We start from the raw sequence: 16,463 nt of genomic DNA on the forward strand, positions 1-16,463 counted from the left end.
GGTCTTGTAGATTTCTCACTCAGGCCACCTCAGAGATCCCCTTTTTGACAGAAACAAGGGAATTGGAATGACCCTCATGATGGCAGACCAGAACAGAATCTGTGTCAGATGAGGAAAAAATAAGGGAACTTTGATGTATCCTTTATTCAAACTTGTGTTGCCTTTGCATCTGTGTTATGCATCCTCTTTGCTGGCCAACACATGCATCTCCTCAAATTCTAATGTGGCTTATGTGCTGTTCAGGTGTATGTGACTAGGAAAACGTAGACTCACTGAGCACTTTATTAGGATTAACTGTACACCTGCTTATTCATGCAATTATCCAATTAGCCAATCACTGGGTCAAAGTCACTGACCATGCCCCGGACCATGGCATGATTGTTGGTGCTAGACGGGCTTATTTCTGAAACTGCTGATCTTGTGGGATTTTCATGCACAACAAGTCTGTCCAGTTTTATTCGGAAATTGCGCAAAAAACAAAAAATATCGATTGAGCAGCAGTTCTGCAGATGAAAATGCTTTGTTGATAAGAAAGGTCGTAGGAGAATGGACAGACTGGTTCGAGCTGACAGAATGCAAAACACATGGAACCTTGAGATGGGTGGGCTACAACAGCAGAAGACCACGTTGGGTTCCACTCCTGTCAGCCAAGAACAGAAATTAGAGGCTGTATTGGGCAAGCTCAACAAAAAAGGACAGTTGAAGGCTGGAAAAACGTAGCCTGGTTTGATGAATCTCGAGTTTGCTGAGGCACACAGATGGTAGGGTCAGAATTTGGTGTGATCAGCATGTAGAGACCAGAGTTCTCATCCTGCCTCCAACCTTTTGATGGGTTTAGGCTGCTGAAACACTTCAGTTAAGGCTAGAGATGGTGGTTTGGGTTGAATATTGTAAAAGTCAATGCACTCAGTCTTGTGCTTGAAGTCAGCACTGCTGTTTTTGTCGAGCTTTATTTTGGTATCATGAATCCCAGACATTTTCCTAGGAAATTAAAGTTAATATGCTAAAGAATAGCCTAAAGACTTTAGTCAATGCACAGCAGATAAGATGAACATGCAAAAATGGGCAATTTGTCAACAGGCAAAAATAAAGGCCAACATATAAGTAGAAAAAAAAATCAAATGATAAATGACTAATAGCTTTAAAAGAAGCTTTCAAAGAAATTATTCTGGAAATCAACAACTGCTAATAAACTGTGTCTGTTTTCCCTACATTTACTACCAAATTACATATTCTTTCTAGGAAATTTTCAAAAAGTTTTCTAGAAGGAACTGGATACTACTTCCAGTGGCTCTGATCTGCTTGCAACCCTGGCTAACGTGTTATTACATGCAATTTATTCATTTGTTTTAACATTTTGTGTGTGTTTCCTGAAGACTTTGGCTTTTAAAACTTTGGAAGATTAGATGGCGATTTTTATCAAAGTAATCTACCTGGTACTGATTAATTTGGGGCAACAACAGTTGGCGTGGAGGCTAAGCTATCAATCACCTATACCAGTGACGCACTGCTAGCACTTCGATTTCCCAACTCGACTCCGATTCCTAGCCTGCCTGAAGCCTTTAGACCACGACTTGAATGTGAATGCAACGGCATGTTTCGAGTATTGAATGTCAAGCATTATGGTATTTATTGAATCCTAGCTCCATAAAGACATGCCCAGCTCCCTTGTTTAATTTAATGGTTCCGTGCGGACAAAAATGATGCATCAGGGAAACAGAGGTGGTCACAAAACGGTGTTTTTGAGTAACAACTACTGCATACAGTGCACAGTGAGAGAAATTATCTGCAGCCCAGATGCTTTAGATATATGTCTAAGTTTGGCAATGTTGCTGTTTATGCTGGTTACAGAGATGACCTACGGGCTTGTCTTTTACAGTAAGACAGCTTTGCTTATTCATGCAATTATCCAATTAGCAAATCATGTGGCAGCAGTGAAATGCATAAAAAGGAGCTTCAGTTAATGCTCACATCAAACATCAGATTAGGGACATTGCTTAATCACTTCTTAAACTAATGCCAGATACTGAGGAGGTGGCCTGTTTATTAGGGGTTGGCACTCTAGTTCCACTGTGGTTATGGTTGGAAGGAGGTATAAGATGACCCAGCCTTCCTTCCCGTGACACCAGCTCTATAGAGTTCCCTCAGCTTGCCCTGAATCAGCACACTTCAGCCACCAGAGACTAGGCAGAGACCTGCCTTGACCATTCACCATTTGTTCATTAATAGTGAGATTTTGGTGGAGGGAAGAAAAAAAATAATGATAATAATAGTAACATGTCATTATCTACACTATTAGCTTAGTTGGTTTTGGGTGGCAGGTGGCATAAAATACATTTAAAAGTTGATACTGATTTTTGTTATTGATAAATAAACATGATAATAATATAATATAATAATATAAATAATAATGTGGGTGACTTTACTAAAAACAACAGCATTAATAACAATAATTATTATTGATATTATCACTATAATAACAGTAATAAATTCATAATAATCGTAATGTCTTGCTATCGGCACGACAATAACAGGTTAGTTGGTTGTGGATGACAGATTTGCAATTCTAGAAATTTTTATTATTATTATCATCAATTATTATCATCACCATCATCATCACCATCTACCACACGATCACTACATCCAACATCAAATCTACAGTGATATTAAGATAAAATTAATAAATAAATAAAATTTAAATAATTAGATTAGTCCATACTTCTCAAATTAATCATCAATGATTTGAAGACCAACAGTGCAGAAAACAAACTTTCTTTTAAAGTATCATTACACCTGACCGCAGCCTTTGAGACCATCAATAACAACATTTTACTCAGTCAATTGGAAAATTCAGTTGGACTATCTGGCCATGTCAATAACTGGCTCCCTACTAATCTCCAAGGCAGGTAATTCTTTGTGTCTCCTGGCAACTTTTAATCTGGCAACTTCAACATCTTTTGTGGGGTCCCACACAGTTCAGTTCTGGGTCCATTACTGTTTAACCTATATACGGTGCCACTAGGTTCCATCATACAGAAGCACAATGAGATAGATAGATAGATAGATAGATAGATAGATAGATAGATAGATAGATAGATAGATAGATAGATATCTTACCATTCATATGCTGATGATACACAATTGTATATTTCACTCTACCATGACAGCCTCAGCCCTATAAATGAACTTGCCAACTGTATCAGTGACATTGAAATTTCAAACTCACTGTCACTGAAACCCACTGAGCAGGTTAGAAATCTAGGCGTTATCTTGGATTCGGAACTCAACTTTATAAGCCACAGTATAAGCATAACTAGGACAGCATTTTACCGCCTAAAAACATTTCCAAAGCTAGATCCATGTTGTCTTGAAGCTAGACTATTGAAATGCCCTTTTTGCTGGTCTTTCTCAAAAGGACTATGGGATGACTCCAGCTCATCCAAAATGCTGCTAAAATACAGATTTGATTTCAAAAATATTGCTCATGTTCTACAAATCACTCAATGGTCTAGCTCCTGAATATCTCTGTGATCTGCTCACTGCCTACAAACCTTCCAGAACCCTCAGATCATCAAACACTGGTCTCCTAACTGTACCCATTATCAGAGGTAAATCTGGAGAAGGTGCATTAAATCACTCTAGCTCCACAGACATACAGTATGTCTGGGTATGTTTGGGTGGGTGGATGATCGAGGAATTAATTACTTTTACTTTCATTTTCATTTTTATTTTGGTTCACATGTGCTGTTTGTAAAGCGCATTGAGATTACTTTGTACGAAATGCGCTACACAAATACATTTTGATTGATTGGTTGACTGATCACTTAAAACCACATTGCCACAAAACAATGAAGAGTGTAACGATACTATTGGTTATTTTACAGCCATTATTTTTAAATATTACCATGCATTCTTAATACTTTAATACCCATGAGCCATTCGTGGGCATGAATCAAATTTAACTTTTAAGTTTCCAGTAACTACAAGTGAGCTGAATTAAAGGAGCTATTTGTACGTTTTTTTTATTGCTACATAGCCAGCGTTAGCATTAACAGCTGGTTACTTACCAGTCTAGAAGAAAAGTTACGAGTTCAGCTTCAAACTTTTTTCGTTAACTCGCCAAGAGCAGTCTCCAGCATTGGAAAGCAACGGCAAGGTTAACTTTTGTTTTTCTTCTATTTCTGTCATTTTCTTCTACTGACTTTCGCATGCTAACCCGCTAGCTCCAGTCCAGCAGGCCAGTCTTGTCACTTTCTGATAGTGAGTCACTGCAGCATCCAGTCTGCCCTGAAGAAGTAACACTGCTCAGAGGGTGTATTATTACCTCTTGGACCATAAATGTAATGATGGCTGAAATCCTTGGTAAACGACCATCATCACCACCCACTCCCGGCAAGAAACCACATTCGGTGGCACAGAAAACGTATAAATTGCACCTTTAAAATTATTAATATTTCATCCAATTTCTGCAAAGTTTTATCTTTAGCATCAGCTTTCCATTTGGGGAAAAACAGAATTAATCCTGCTGATGATTCTTACGCAAATGCACCTTGGGAGACTTAGTTGACTTCTCTCCTTTAGTTTTTATGTCCACCTCTAAAACACGTTATGTTCCTGCAACATCCTGATTTTGATATTTCATTTGTGACATTGTAATGATGTTAATGCAACATTATAGTTACAGCATTGCCATATGTTACGTTGCTGCTTCGTCATTGGAATGTTACAAGGCCAGAGGTATTCTATGGTATTTTACAACGTCTGATCAGCGTCCTTGCATGATGTTTATTGTATTTTAAATATTGAAGTTGCCTCAACATTGCTAAAATGCTAAATTTACCAGATACTCAAAGTCTTTACAACTTTGTTGAAATGTCATTAAATAAATTCTGTTCACTTTGCCATAAGTCAACAGCTAATCTATATCATTTACAATATCTTAATAATATCTGAATCTTTACATTGTTATATCAGAATACAATGAAAGAAAGAAGAAATTCCTGAAAATATTATTTATTATTATATTATTATTATTATAGGTTTATAAAACTGATTTACAATTTACAACTAAATGTAAATGTATATTTTGGGACAACTGTCTAAAATTTTATCTGACTTCCAATTTAATAATATGTGATTTACTTTGATTGATAAATGCCTGTAGTAACATTACGCACATTAACGTATTACTTCAATGGAAATCGTGAAGGTACTTTATTTGTGTGGTTTAGCTATAAGTCATGGGGTTCAAAATATGATTGACCATTTGCATTCTGATGATGTTGGTAGGTAGCGAGTGTTGGGTCTGTCATTTACAAATTAAATGACCAAACTAAAGGCCTGTGCATCATTTATTCAATGACCAGATTTTGCTGGATTTTTTTCTTGGATTTTTTTATTTGTTTGGAAGTTTGGGGATTTTCTAGAAAGAATCCTATTTGTGCCTTTCAAGGTAAGGAAATGTCTTAAATTAGGGATAATTCGGATTTTTTGAAGTGGAGTTGTATGAGGTACCTATTCAGTGTATTGCTTACAGTAGATTTTGGTCCCTGCACAGACGCTAGTAAACTCGCTAAAATTGCTAAATGTATTTTAGCCGCCTAAAAAAGGCCCACCTAGAGAAATGAATATCAGTTTAAGTGTACTATTTTGAGTATTTTCTCTGCTTTACCTCGTAGTGAAGTGCTTTCTAATGGAGAACAGAAGCTGTTAACGTTAAATCAACCTATGCTCTCTTCAAAGCCACCAGACTCCTTTGACAAAAACAGTAATTTTACCTTGCAGAACATGGGAGTTGCTAGTCTACCGATGCCTTGATCAATTAGTTTGTGTTACTGTGTGATTGGTGTTTTAGATTGCTTTCACACCTAACCTGTTTGGGTCGGTTAAAGCAAACTCAGGTCCGTTTGCCCGGTTAATATTAATTTAGGCTTTTGTGAAAGCTGTCAATTGAACCCTGTTACGGACCAAAACCGAGTATGCTTGAAAAGGTGGGTTTCAGCCCACTGTCAAGCGGACTCTGGTGTGGTTGGTTTGCGGCGTGAAAGTATAAGAACCAACCACAAGATTTCATGATAGCAGTTATATGATTCTAGCATGATTTCAAAAGCTAAACCACTAATAAATCCATCTTCTGAATTTCTATATCTGTTTGGGAAGTGATCTTATAATTGATTTGTATAAGACATGTTATGGGTTGTTTTCCCTGATAAATAAGTCAACAGCATTTAAAACCACTCTGCTTGTATCCTATCCCGTGTACTTTTTCAGTTCATTAAGTCCATTAAAAAGTGTGTGACAGTGATCCCACAGTATAAGGCCTGAATCATTACTGTACAAGACACCTCCTGTTCGTCCTGTCTCTACCTGTTAGTCCTTATTCATACAGTTCTGGTTGAAATGATCAGCACCCCTTTAAATTTTAAGTACATAATTTAGAATATCTTCAGAAATAAATTCAAATTAACCAATTTTTTATAATGAGAATATTCAATAAAATGTCCCAAGTTACTGAACAACAAAAAAAGCTTTGATATAGTAAAATAAAAATACAAACACAATTAATTGCAACCTTTTGATGAATTTAACCTCTGCTTAATTTTCAGCGTTCACATGACCTGAATTAACCAATGACTGATGGTTTTACTGCATAAATAAGGGATGATTATTTCCAGTTTCTGTTTCACAATGGCAAAGACAAGAGAGCTATGTGAGAACATCATAAATGCTTAATCCAAAAACATAAAAAGTTGAAAGGCTACTAGGCAATCGCCAAAATTCTTGAAATCCCTGTTTTTAACAGTTCATAGTGTTATCAAGAATTTTCACAGTCATAAAACTGTTAACATGCATCCAGGACGCAGTGTTAGAAGAAACTCAATGAGAGAAGTCTGCAAAGGTTGATGGAGATTGTGGAAAAAACATGCAGGACAGTTAAAGAGCTTCAGGCTGACCTGGAGCAATCTGGAGTGGTGATCTCGGCCTGTACCATACGCCGAACACTAAACCAAGTAGGGCTCCAAGGGCAAAGGCCAAGGAGGACACCACTATTACAAGAAAGGCAAAAAGAGGGTAGACTGATGTTTGCAAAAACTTTCATAGATGAGCCACAGTCTTTCTGGGATAATGTTCTATGGACAGATGAAACCAAAGTAGAACTCACTGGGAATGCAGTGCATCACTTTGTTTATAGGTGAAGAAATGAAGCTCATAAGGAAAAGAACAACCTGCCTACAACAAAACATAGTGGAGGTTCTATCATGCCGTGGGGCTGCTTTGCTGCCTCTGCTACCAGAGGCACTGAATGTATCAAAGGATTGATGAAATCAGAAGATTACCAAGGCATTTTAGAGTGAAATTAATTAGCCAGTGTCAGAAAACTAGGTTTGAGGCGAAGGTCATGGGTCTTTCAGCAGGACTACAACCCAAAGCACAAAAGAATGGTTGAAAAGGAAAATATAGATTGTGTTAAACTGGCCAGCAATAAGTCCTGACCTAAATCCCATTGAAAACTGTTGGAAAGAGCTGAAATCTGCCATTGCAAAAAAGGCACCTGCAAACTTAAACACATAGACATAGAAGTGTGGCAGAAACTAACTAACTATTGTTATTGTGGCCAAAGATTCTGCATCCAAGTATTATTGCAGGGTGTCAATAGTTGTGTCTGGGGTACATTTTGTGTTTGTAGTATTTAACTAATATGCAAGTTTTGTTTTTTTTAATTTCCTTTTGTTCAGTAACCTTGGATATTTTATTAAAATGTTTTGATTATACAAAATTGGTTCATTTGCATTCATTCACTTTCCTGCAGATTATAAAAAGTTCAAAACTAAGAAAACATGTATTTTTTCTTTGAAGTTGAACTCCTTTGGCTGAAGCAGCACAAAGAACCACAGCACCATTGACTTGTTATTCAGATGACAGTGACCGTTGAGGAAGAAATGATGAATTATTAATTGAAATATATGTATATTGAATAAACCTGTCAAACTGTCACTCTCTCATCAAAAGTTTTCTTCCACACTAGTCAGAGTTTCATACAGGAGTCTGGTGGTCATTGTACCTTCTCCCCCTTTTCCCTTTCTCACTCACACACATAGCCATGTGGTATTTGGAGTGGGTACAAAGTCAAGTAAAGGTGCCCTTGACCAGGCTGGGGCTGCATGTATTGAGATACATGCTTTGCATTTTATGTAAACCTTATCCATGCCTAGAAAGATTGAGTCTTTATACTAGCATTTTTCTGGTTTATACACAAATTACACTGACTAATGATTTCAAAACATTTAGCGCATGATTTCAAGCTATTATAGCTATTATTAGATTTACATTAAATTGGTTAAAGTACTGTGATACTCTAAAGCCATTTATGCCCTATGTGTAATTTTGAATGTTGTTGAAGTGAGTTGAGGTGGTTTTTCATAATATGGAAGGAGCAAAATTTTAAATTCTAGTTGGTTGAAACATTACATTTTGAGCAAGTGTGTTCAATGCTCTTCTCTGTTTTGTGTTGACATAGAATTTCTTGCATAAATGAATGCACCTGGAAATAAGATTTATTACAATTCTCCACTGTTATGACACAGCACGTCCTGGAAAAAGTCGTGATTTTGACATTTCTTTATTAGTGACGTTGCAGCGACTCTGTGATAGTTGCGTCTGACATCCCAGTAATATAAAGTGACGATGTCAAAACATTAGGACATTGTACCAGCGATATTTAAAATGATGTGCTGAAAGCGACACTGCGGAATTTGCTCAGTAAATTGATACAACGTTACATGTTCTTTTTTTTTGTAATTTTGCGAATGAATTGTAAATAAATTTCAGCCCTGAACAAATTGAAAATATTTTCCGACCCCAACGTGGTTTTTAATCTTTTTTGCACAATTTTTAACAACGTACTTAATAAACACACTCACTACTTAGGGAGCTCCAAATTTTAGAATAAAACATCGTTCTAATCCTTGGTTCTCCCCAAACATTTCCAAAGCTCTTACATTCAGAGATGCAGCTTGGAAGATAACCAAAACAACCAATCGTCTGACTGAAAATTTCGAGCATCAACAGAATAATAGTCTCAGACTTATTGGAAACACCCAATATGACTTGTACTTGTCCTTGCTTGCAAATACCTCTGGAAATACTTCTGAGTTTTGAAAAATAATCAAATCCTAGAAAAAATAATTCCCCTTTATTACTCCCCCCTAAAATCTGTTTTGAAAATCGAATCATAACAAACAAATCAGATATGTGTGAGGTTTTCAATCACCATTTTATTTATTCCGGCAATATGTTTTACAAATAGTTCAATACTACTACCTTAAGTGCTGGTTCTCCATCTGCAGGTTCTGTAAACCTGCAGAGTCTCCATGACTGTATGCGGGGTTTGAGAAATATCGAGGTCCAAAAACTGAGCTCCAAAAATGTATTTACCTGATCTACATAAGTGGATGTTTGGAGGGCAAAAATTGGATAACAATGGCTTTACAACCATTCCGTGAAATGAGTCGCAAACAGTACATAAACATAAGAAAAATGTGTTTTATAAAATAATATATTTATATAAGAATACTATATTCTGACACTATAATTAGTTAGTTATTACTAGATTTGTATTGTTGGTAAATTGAGCCTATAGGTTTCACTGTAATTACCAAAGTACATATTATCTCTGTGGTAATTAGGCCTACATTTTTTGAATTTGATCAAGTCCGTTTTTGTTTGTGCTGAACAGCACAGGGACATAATGCTAATCCTATCCTGGGCACAGTGGGTTGTACATGCTCTTCCTCTATCTCCATCACATTCTCTCCTTCTTTTTCTCTCACTCTTCTCATTTGTCCCGTATCTCTTCCCTTCCCAAAGCTCAGCTTTGATTGATGCGGTCATTTCATTTTTGTCTGTGTCAGGGAGGAAAGTGAACACCGGGTCAATTAGTATTTATATGCAAATGTTACCAGCCTCCATTAGGCTAATCTTACAATGAAAATAAAATATATAGGTGTAAAAATAAAAAGGGATACCTAACGTGCATTTCTACCCTTTACACAAACTGAATTGAAAGAAAAGCATTTCAACTTTGGTTGAAAGTTTATCAGTGTGACAATGGATGGAAGGCATTAAAGTTAGCTAGCTTGAAAGAATTAACTATGAGTGAACTAACTAGCTGTTAATTCACTCAAGTGAAACTAACTAGCAGGCATCATGACGGCCACTGTTTAACATAGTGAGACTGTACAGGAGCTGTTCGTCAGATGATGTCTGGGGATGAATAGCACTGAACTACAAGGAGTCCGCTGGTAAAATTCTCTAGTTACCTGTATCAAGCTTTGGGAGATTAAGCTGCCTGTCCGGTTTATTGACATAATCAAAGAATCACTGTGTTGAGTAAAGATTTCATAGCAACGACAAGATCATTCACCTCACCCACCCACACACAAGCAATGGTGCTTGTGATCAGATAACAAAGGCTGGTGATTTACAATATCTGTGCAGCACCAAAGTAGAGTTATATTTAGGCAATTATTTCAAGACTTTTATTATATACACCTCGTAAAAAATACAGAGTTCTGGACCTAGGTGACCTCAATGGTGGGCCATGGGAGTCTCTAACAACCATTTCCTAATCCATTGTTATAGCCCCATCTAGTTCATGCTCTAATTTGCATACATACTGTATACTTAATATGATTGTAACCTTAGTTATTGTACACATTTTGGTTTTTTTAATTGTCAGTTTACCATATTAATTTATGTTGCTTCCTACGTTTTGCAATATTATTTAATTTATTTTATTATATTATTAATTCATATTATTTAGTTGAGTTTATGATAGAATTTTTTCATGATCAGATACAGCACCTTATATATATCTATATCTATATCTATATCTATAGATACATATACATATATATATTATAGGTTTAACATATAAGTTGCCTATTTACAACCCCCTTATTCTGGAGTAATTTTTGGTTCCTACCTGTTGTTGTTATAGTGGGACAGGTGTGAGTGTGATAGTCAAATTGGATGAAGATGTGCTAGAGGATAGAATAAAGATGTATGTATACTGTCCTGCCCTGTTGGTGGTGATTAAATAAGATTGCTGAGCTGCAATGCTGTCAGATGGTAGTTACAGATTCTGAATCAATTACAGGGAGTTGATTGCAGCCACCTTTAAAGAATCATACCCCCTGCCACGCCCTGCAGACGCCCTTGACAGCCTGTAAGGTGCTTGCTGCTTTAGCACAATGTACTTATCTAATGGATGTTGGCAGGTTGAGCTTGAGCCACAGGACAAGGCGAAAAACGGCATTCAACACTGACAGTGCCCTGTACCAGTTCAAAGTTATGCCTATGGGCTTAACCAACTCCCCACCAAACTTTCAGAGATTGATAGAGTGGTGCTCCATGGCCTGCACTGGAAGGATTACTTGATTTATCTTGATGATGTCCTTGTATTCAGTCGCTGTTTTGCAGAACACTTACAGAGCCTTGGAGAGGTGTTCAGGTGTAAAGGCATCTCTCCCTGGAGCTATGGAGAAGGGCTTTCTACTTGAAAGCCAGAAAGTGGCAGTTTACAAGAGTGCAAGTGACCTTCCTTGGCCATGCCATCTCCAACTATGGACTTCAACCAGATGCAAGGAACCTTGAAAAGGTACCATGGATGGACTATACCCAGGACAACCACGGAGATGAGAACATTCATTGCACTGTGCTCCAACTACCGTAGGCTTATCAAGAACTTTTCTTCTTCACTGCACACTCTCACACAAAGGAGCTTTATTCAAATGGACTATTCAGTGTGAGGATGCTTTTCAGTCACTGAAACAGGCTCTCACTCATCCACTGATTGTGGCACATCCCATCTTCATGCAGCCTTTTTTGCTGTACACAGAGGCGTCACAGGACTGCATTGGCTCTGTACTGGCTCAACATCAAGACAATGAAGAATGTGTTATTGCCTATGCAAGCCACACACTCAGCCCTTCTGAAAGGAAACGTTCTACCTTTGACTGTGACCTCTGGGCAGTTGTTTGGTCTGTGAGGCATTTTAAACACTTCCTCGCTGGCAGCACATTCACAGTGGTCACAGATCATAAGCCCCTCCTGAGTCTGAAGAAAACTCCAGTGGATAATGATCCTACTGGCAGATGCAGTTGATGGATGTGTATGACTACAACAACTTACATCAGGAAGGTAAACAACATGCCAACGCAGATGCCATGTCCAGGTGTCCCAACACTGATACTCACAACAAAGCTGTCCAGTGTATCATCTCTGCCATCACCGCCACAAACAGAATGACCTCAGTCAACAGAGACTCAAATGACAGCACTAACTCAGTTTTACTTGAAATCAGCCACACACTGTCAACTGACTTGAGAAAAATGCAGCAACCGCAAAGTGAGGATGAATGTCTCAGTGAAGTCATTGGATGGCTAGAGGACAGCGCACATAGATCACCAACTGGTTATTTAAGACACTCCTCCCCCATACTGAAGCAACTCTGGCATTAATGTCCCAAATTAATCATGTGAAAGGGGATCTTCTGCAGGAAAGTCAAAAAAAGCCCTTACACATCTGCAACCTTTCCAGTTATTTTTCTGGCAGCTCTCTTTCCCACAGCCTTGACCGGTCTGCAATTAAATCAGTTCAGTGGTCAACTAAGTATAGAATGCACACTCCAAAGAGCCAGATGCATCTGTTATTGGCCACACATGAAAGAGACCACAGCCAAACCAAGCGGAGAGGCCATTTCAGAAGGTTGCTGCAGACATTACTGAGCTACCTGTTACTACAAAATGCAACAGGTATGTTCGGGTAATAATATACTATTTCACACGCTATGTCAACCTCTTTCCACTGAAAGACCAGCATGCTACCACTGTGGCAAAGTGTATTTTTGAGGACTATATAAGTCAGCATGTTTTGCCAGGGTTGACTCACACTGACAAAGGCCGACAGTTTAAATCAGACCTCATCAGGCATATTTGCAGCTCACTTTGGATCAATAAAACACACACATCACCATACCATGCTCAGTCCAATGGCATGGTGGAAAGACTGAACAGACCACTGAAAGATCAACTTGCTAAGTGCATATCACAAAATGATGGTGATTGGGAGTTCACTTAAGCACCAGGTTTTCTCCTTTCTTCCTTGTTCATGACATGGAACCTAACTTGGCACTTGATGTCATGTTGAAGGTCATGTCATGATCTCTTCCACACCAGGTACACTAGCAGCTTATGCCAAACACCTTGCCACATGCTTATCACATGCATTCATGGATGCAACCCACAACTCTGGTGCAACCAAACAGCATCAAAACACTCAGTATGACAATAAGGTTGTGTTTCAACCTCATCAGCCGGGCGACCTTGTTCTCCTGGATGACCCTGCACAAAAGGTGAATAAGTTGACAGACAAGCACCTGCAGTACTAACTGAGGTGGGCTTATCACTTGCACCAGCCTCTTGCTGCAGACCCTTTTGGGGGGCCTTGACTTTTTGGCCTCCTACTCCTCCACATGTGCCTACCAGAGCTGGGAGGCAGTTTGCACCTGCTCATGCCAGGACTGCTCCTCAGTGCAATTCTCAACCTCTTCTCAGCCTCCTAGCCCATCCCCCTTTTCCTGCTCCTCAACTGTAGGCCCCACAGGCTCCAGTGAGCCCCCATCACCTTCCCAGGAACCCCTACTTATCATGTCCCACAGTGGATGCCAGATTAGTTGACCACTTAGGTACAGGGACTCTGTCATTTAATTGACTGTGGTTGGACTTTGACAGCCCCTTGCATGTTTTGTTCCTTGTAGTTGGAGTGTTGTGATTTGGTGTTATGATGTTTACATATGACTGAATATTCTTTTAGCATACACCAGGTCAAACCTTTTTATGTAAGTTATTTTTCTCAAGGATTTTTTTTCAGGTGTTCTTGATTGGCTAATTTGAGGTATATTCAGATTACTGAATTGTTCCTGTTAACCTCAATGTGGTTTCATATATGCTGTTTTCTAGTAAATTTATTGAAATGAGGACATTTAAAAAGTACAGCTATTTATTAGCATGACATTGTCATTCACATGGTGAGTCCACTGTAAAGTTTCTCAAATAATCCTGTTCAAAGTAGCCAATTTATCACAAATCCCTACATACAAGGAGTGATTGCTAAGATTGTGGCCTAAGGTAGAAGGAGTCAATTTTAGAAAACCTAGCACATTTATTTTTCAACATAGTCTTGTCCTACATTTACACGCTTAGTCCAGCAGTTGAGGAGCATACAGATCCCCTCAAAATCATGACATGTATCTTGTCCATGGTCTCCTGTGTGGTGATAGTGACCAGCCTTCCAGGATGGGGGTCATCCTCCAGACTCTTTCTGCCAAATCTGAATTCAGCAGCCCAATTTTTCACCATGCTGTAAGAAGGGGCACCCTCCCCTACTGTTGCCACCATGTCCGTGTGGACATTGTCAGGTTATAAGCCCTTGAGAGGGAGGTAGCGGATGACTGAACGAAGGTCGCTGTTGTTCATTTTCTCAGACAGTGCTGACTTGCAATTTTCACTTACCCCAAACAGAAATACCATAAAAGTTATTAACTTAAAACTTTGTGCATATTCAGCATGTAACGAGAGCCGTATAACTCATCTCCTTCTACCTTACGCCACAAAAAAAATCAATCACCCTTAGTGGATTAAGTTTTTCTTGTTGGTCCCCGTTCCAGTGGAGTTTTCCATCCAATGTGTGTGTTAGCACATGTAGCTAGCTGTAGTCTTTCATCCAGTTTAGCACAATATCAAATTGGACAGCTTTAAACTAATATCCGTCCCTGGTCTTCTTTCTTTCTCTGTGGTTGCAAGGCCTCCACCAATCATGTTGTGTGAGCAGCCAGGCAGGAAGAGGTTATAATTACATGAACAATATCATACACAAGCAGGCCGAGCTTCCTCTCTGTCACCAGGTAACCAGTACAAAGCTGTCTAATGTGTGTGGTGTGTGTGTGAAGAGGGAAGCTATACACAACTAGTCTATCTAAGCCTCCCTTATGCCATTTACACACACACACACACACACACACACACACACACACACACACACACACACACACACACACACACACACACACACACACACACACACACACACACACACACACGCACACACATACACTCACACAGATGGAGCCCAAACCCTCCCAAACTGCCCTAAGCACCTTCACCTGATTCGGAGTCCGTTAGATCTCCCAGATGTGTCTTTGAAGGAGCATGTGCGCATATGTGTGTGTTACTTGTTGAGCTGAACAGTGTGACTGTGGCCTACCTCCTCTGGCCTATTATGGATGTTATCAGATATGAGTGCTGCCAGATAGGTAAATTACACATGGTTAGATGGTTACAGACCCTTCTCTCACCAGGAATTAAACCAAGACACGCACACACAAGCATTTGCAAGGAGACAAAACCACAGTTAAGGTTAAAAATGCTGGTTTCATACATTTATTTACAGAAGTGCCCTGGTGATTTAATATTACACATCCAGGAAGTTTGGGGACTCAGACAAATTAAAGTGGTCGAAATCATGCCAGCAGAACCTGAAATATCCTCACTTTTTGTCCGTAGTATGTGACAAGCTGGATGGTAACCCCTGTGTTTAAGGAATGGCAATACATTGGGGAAACAGCCAGGACTCAGGATAGGAGACTGAATGAACACCAGAAATAAACAACATCAGGTGTCTGTGAACACCAGACCAAAACTCACAAGATCCACTGGAGAGTGGTCAAAGGAGCAGCTTTATGCTAAAATTGTTTAAATTCATTTTTTCCCTCGTCAATCTACACTCAATAATGCATACTGACAAAGTGGAAACAGAATTTTAGAATTTTTTTGCAAATTTATTAAAAAGGAAAAAATTAAATATCACATTGACATAAGTATTCAGACCCTTTACTCTATACTTAGTTGAAGCACTTTTGGCAGTAATTAAAGCCTTGAATCTTCTTGGGTATGACACAACAAGCTTTGCACACCTGGATTTTGGGATTTTTTCTGCCATTCTCTGCAGATTCTCTCAAACTCTGTCTGTTTGAATGGTAACTGTCGGTGGATAGCCATTTCCAGGTCTCTCCAGCAATGTTCGATTAGGTTCAAGTCAGGGCTCTGGCTGGATGATATCAGTTTTTTCTTTTTAATAAATTTGCAAAAATTTCTAAAACTCTGTTTTTCTTTTGTCATTATAGGTTATTGAGTGTAGATTGATAAATGAATTTAAATATTTTTAACATAAGGCTGAAACATAACAAGAGTCTAAAAAAAGTAAAGGTGTAACAACTTAGGTAGGACCAAAGAAAAACTCACTGGAGGCAAGGTTGAGTTTAGAAAGGCAAACTTTTTACAGACAGTCCAGAAGGTCATACATAAGTAGGCTATCCAAAAAAGGCAAACAAAACAGGCAGGGAG

The 16,463-nt window shown here is 38.7% G+C and overlaps 1 protein-coding gene across 2 annotated transcripts in view; it reads right to left on the reverse strand.

Moving 5' to 3' along the window:
* rbfox3a (RNA binding fox-1 homolog 3a) overlaps positions 1-16,463 on the reverse strand; it is an 86,181-nt gene that overhangs the window by 60,757 nt on the left and 8,961 nt on the right. The gene's annotated exons all lie outside the window — the stretch shown is intronic.

Source organism: Xiphias gladius, chromosome 9, assembly GCF_016859285.1.
Source record: "Xiphias gladius isolate SHS-SW01 ecotype Sanya breed wild chromosome 9, ASM1685928v1, whole genome shotgun sequence".
In the NCBI taxonomy this organism is placed as follows: domain Eukaryota; kingdom Metazoa; phylum Chordata; class Actinopteri; order Istiophoriformes; family Xiphiidae; genus Xiphias; species Xiphias gladius.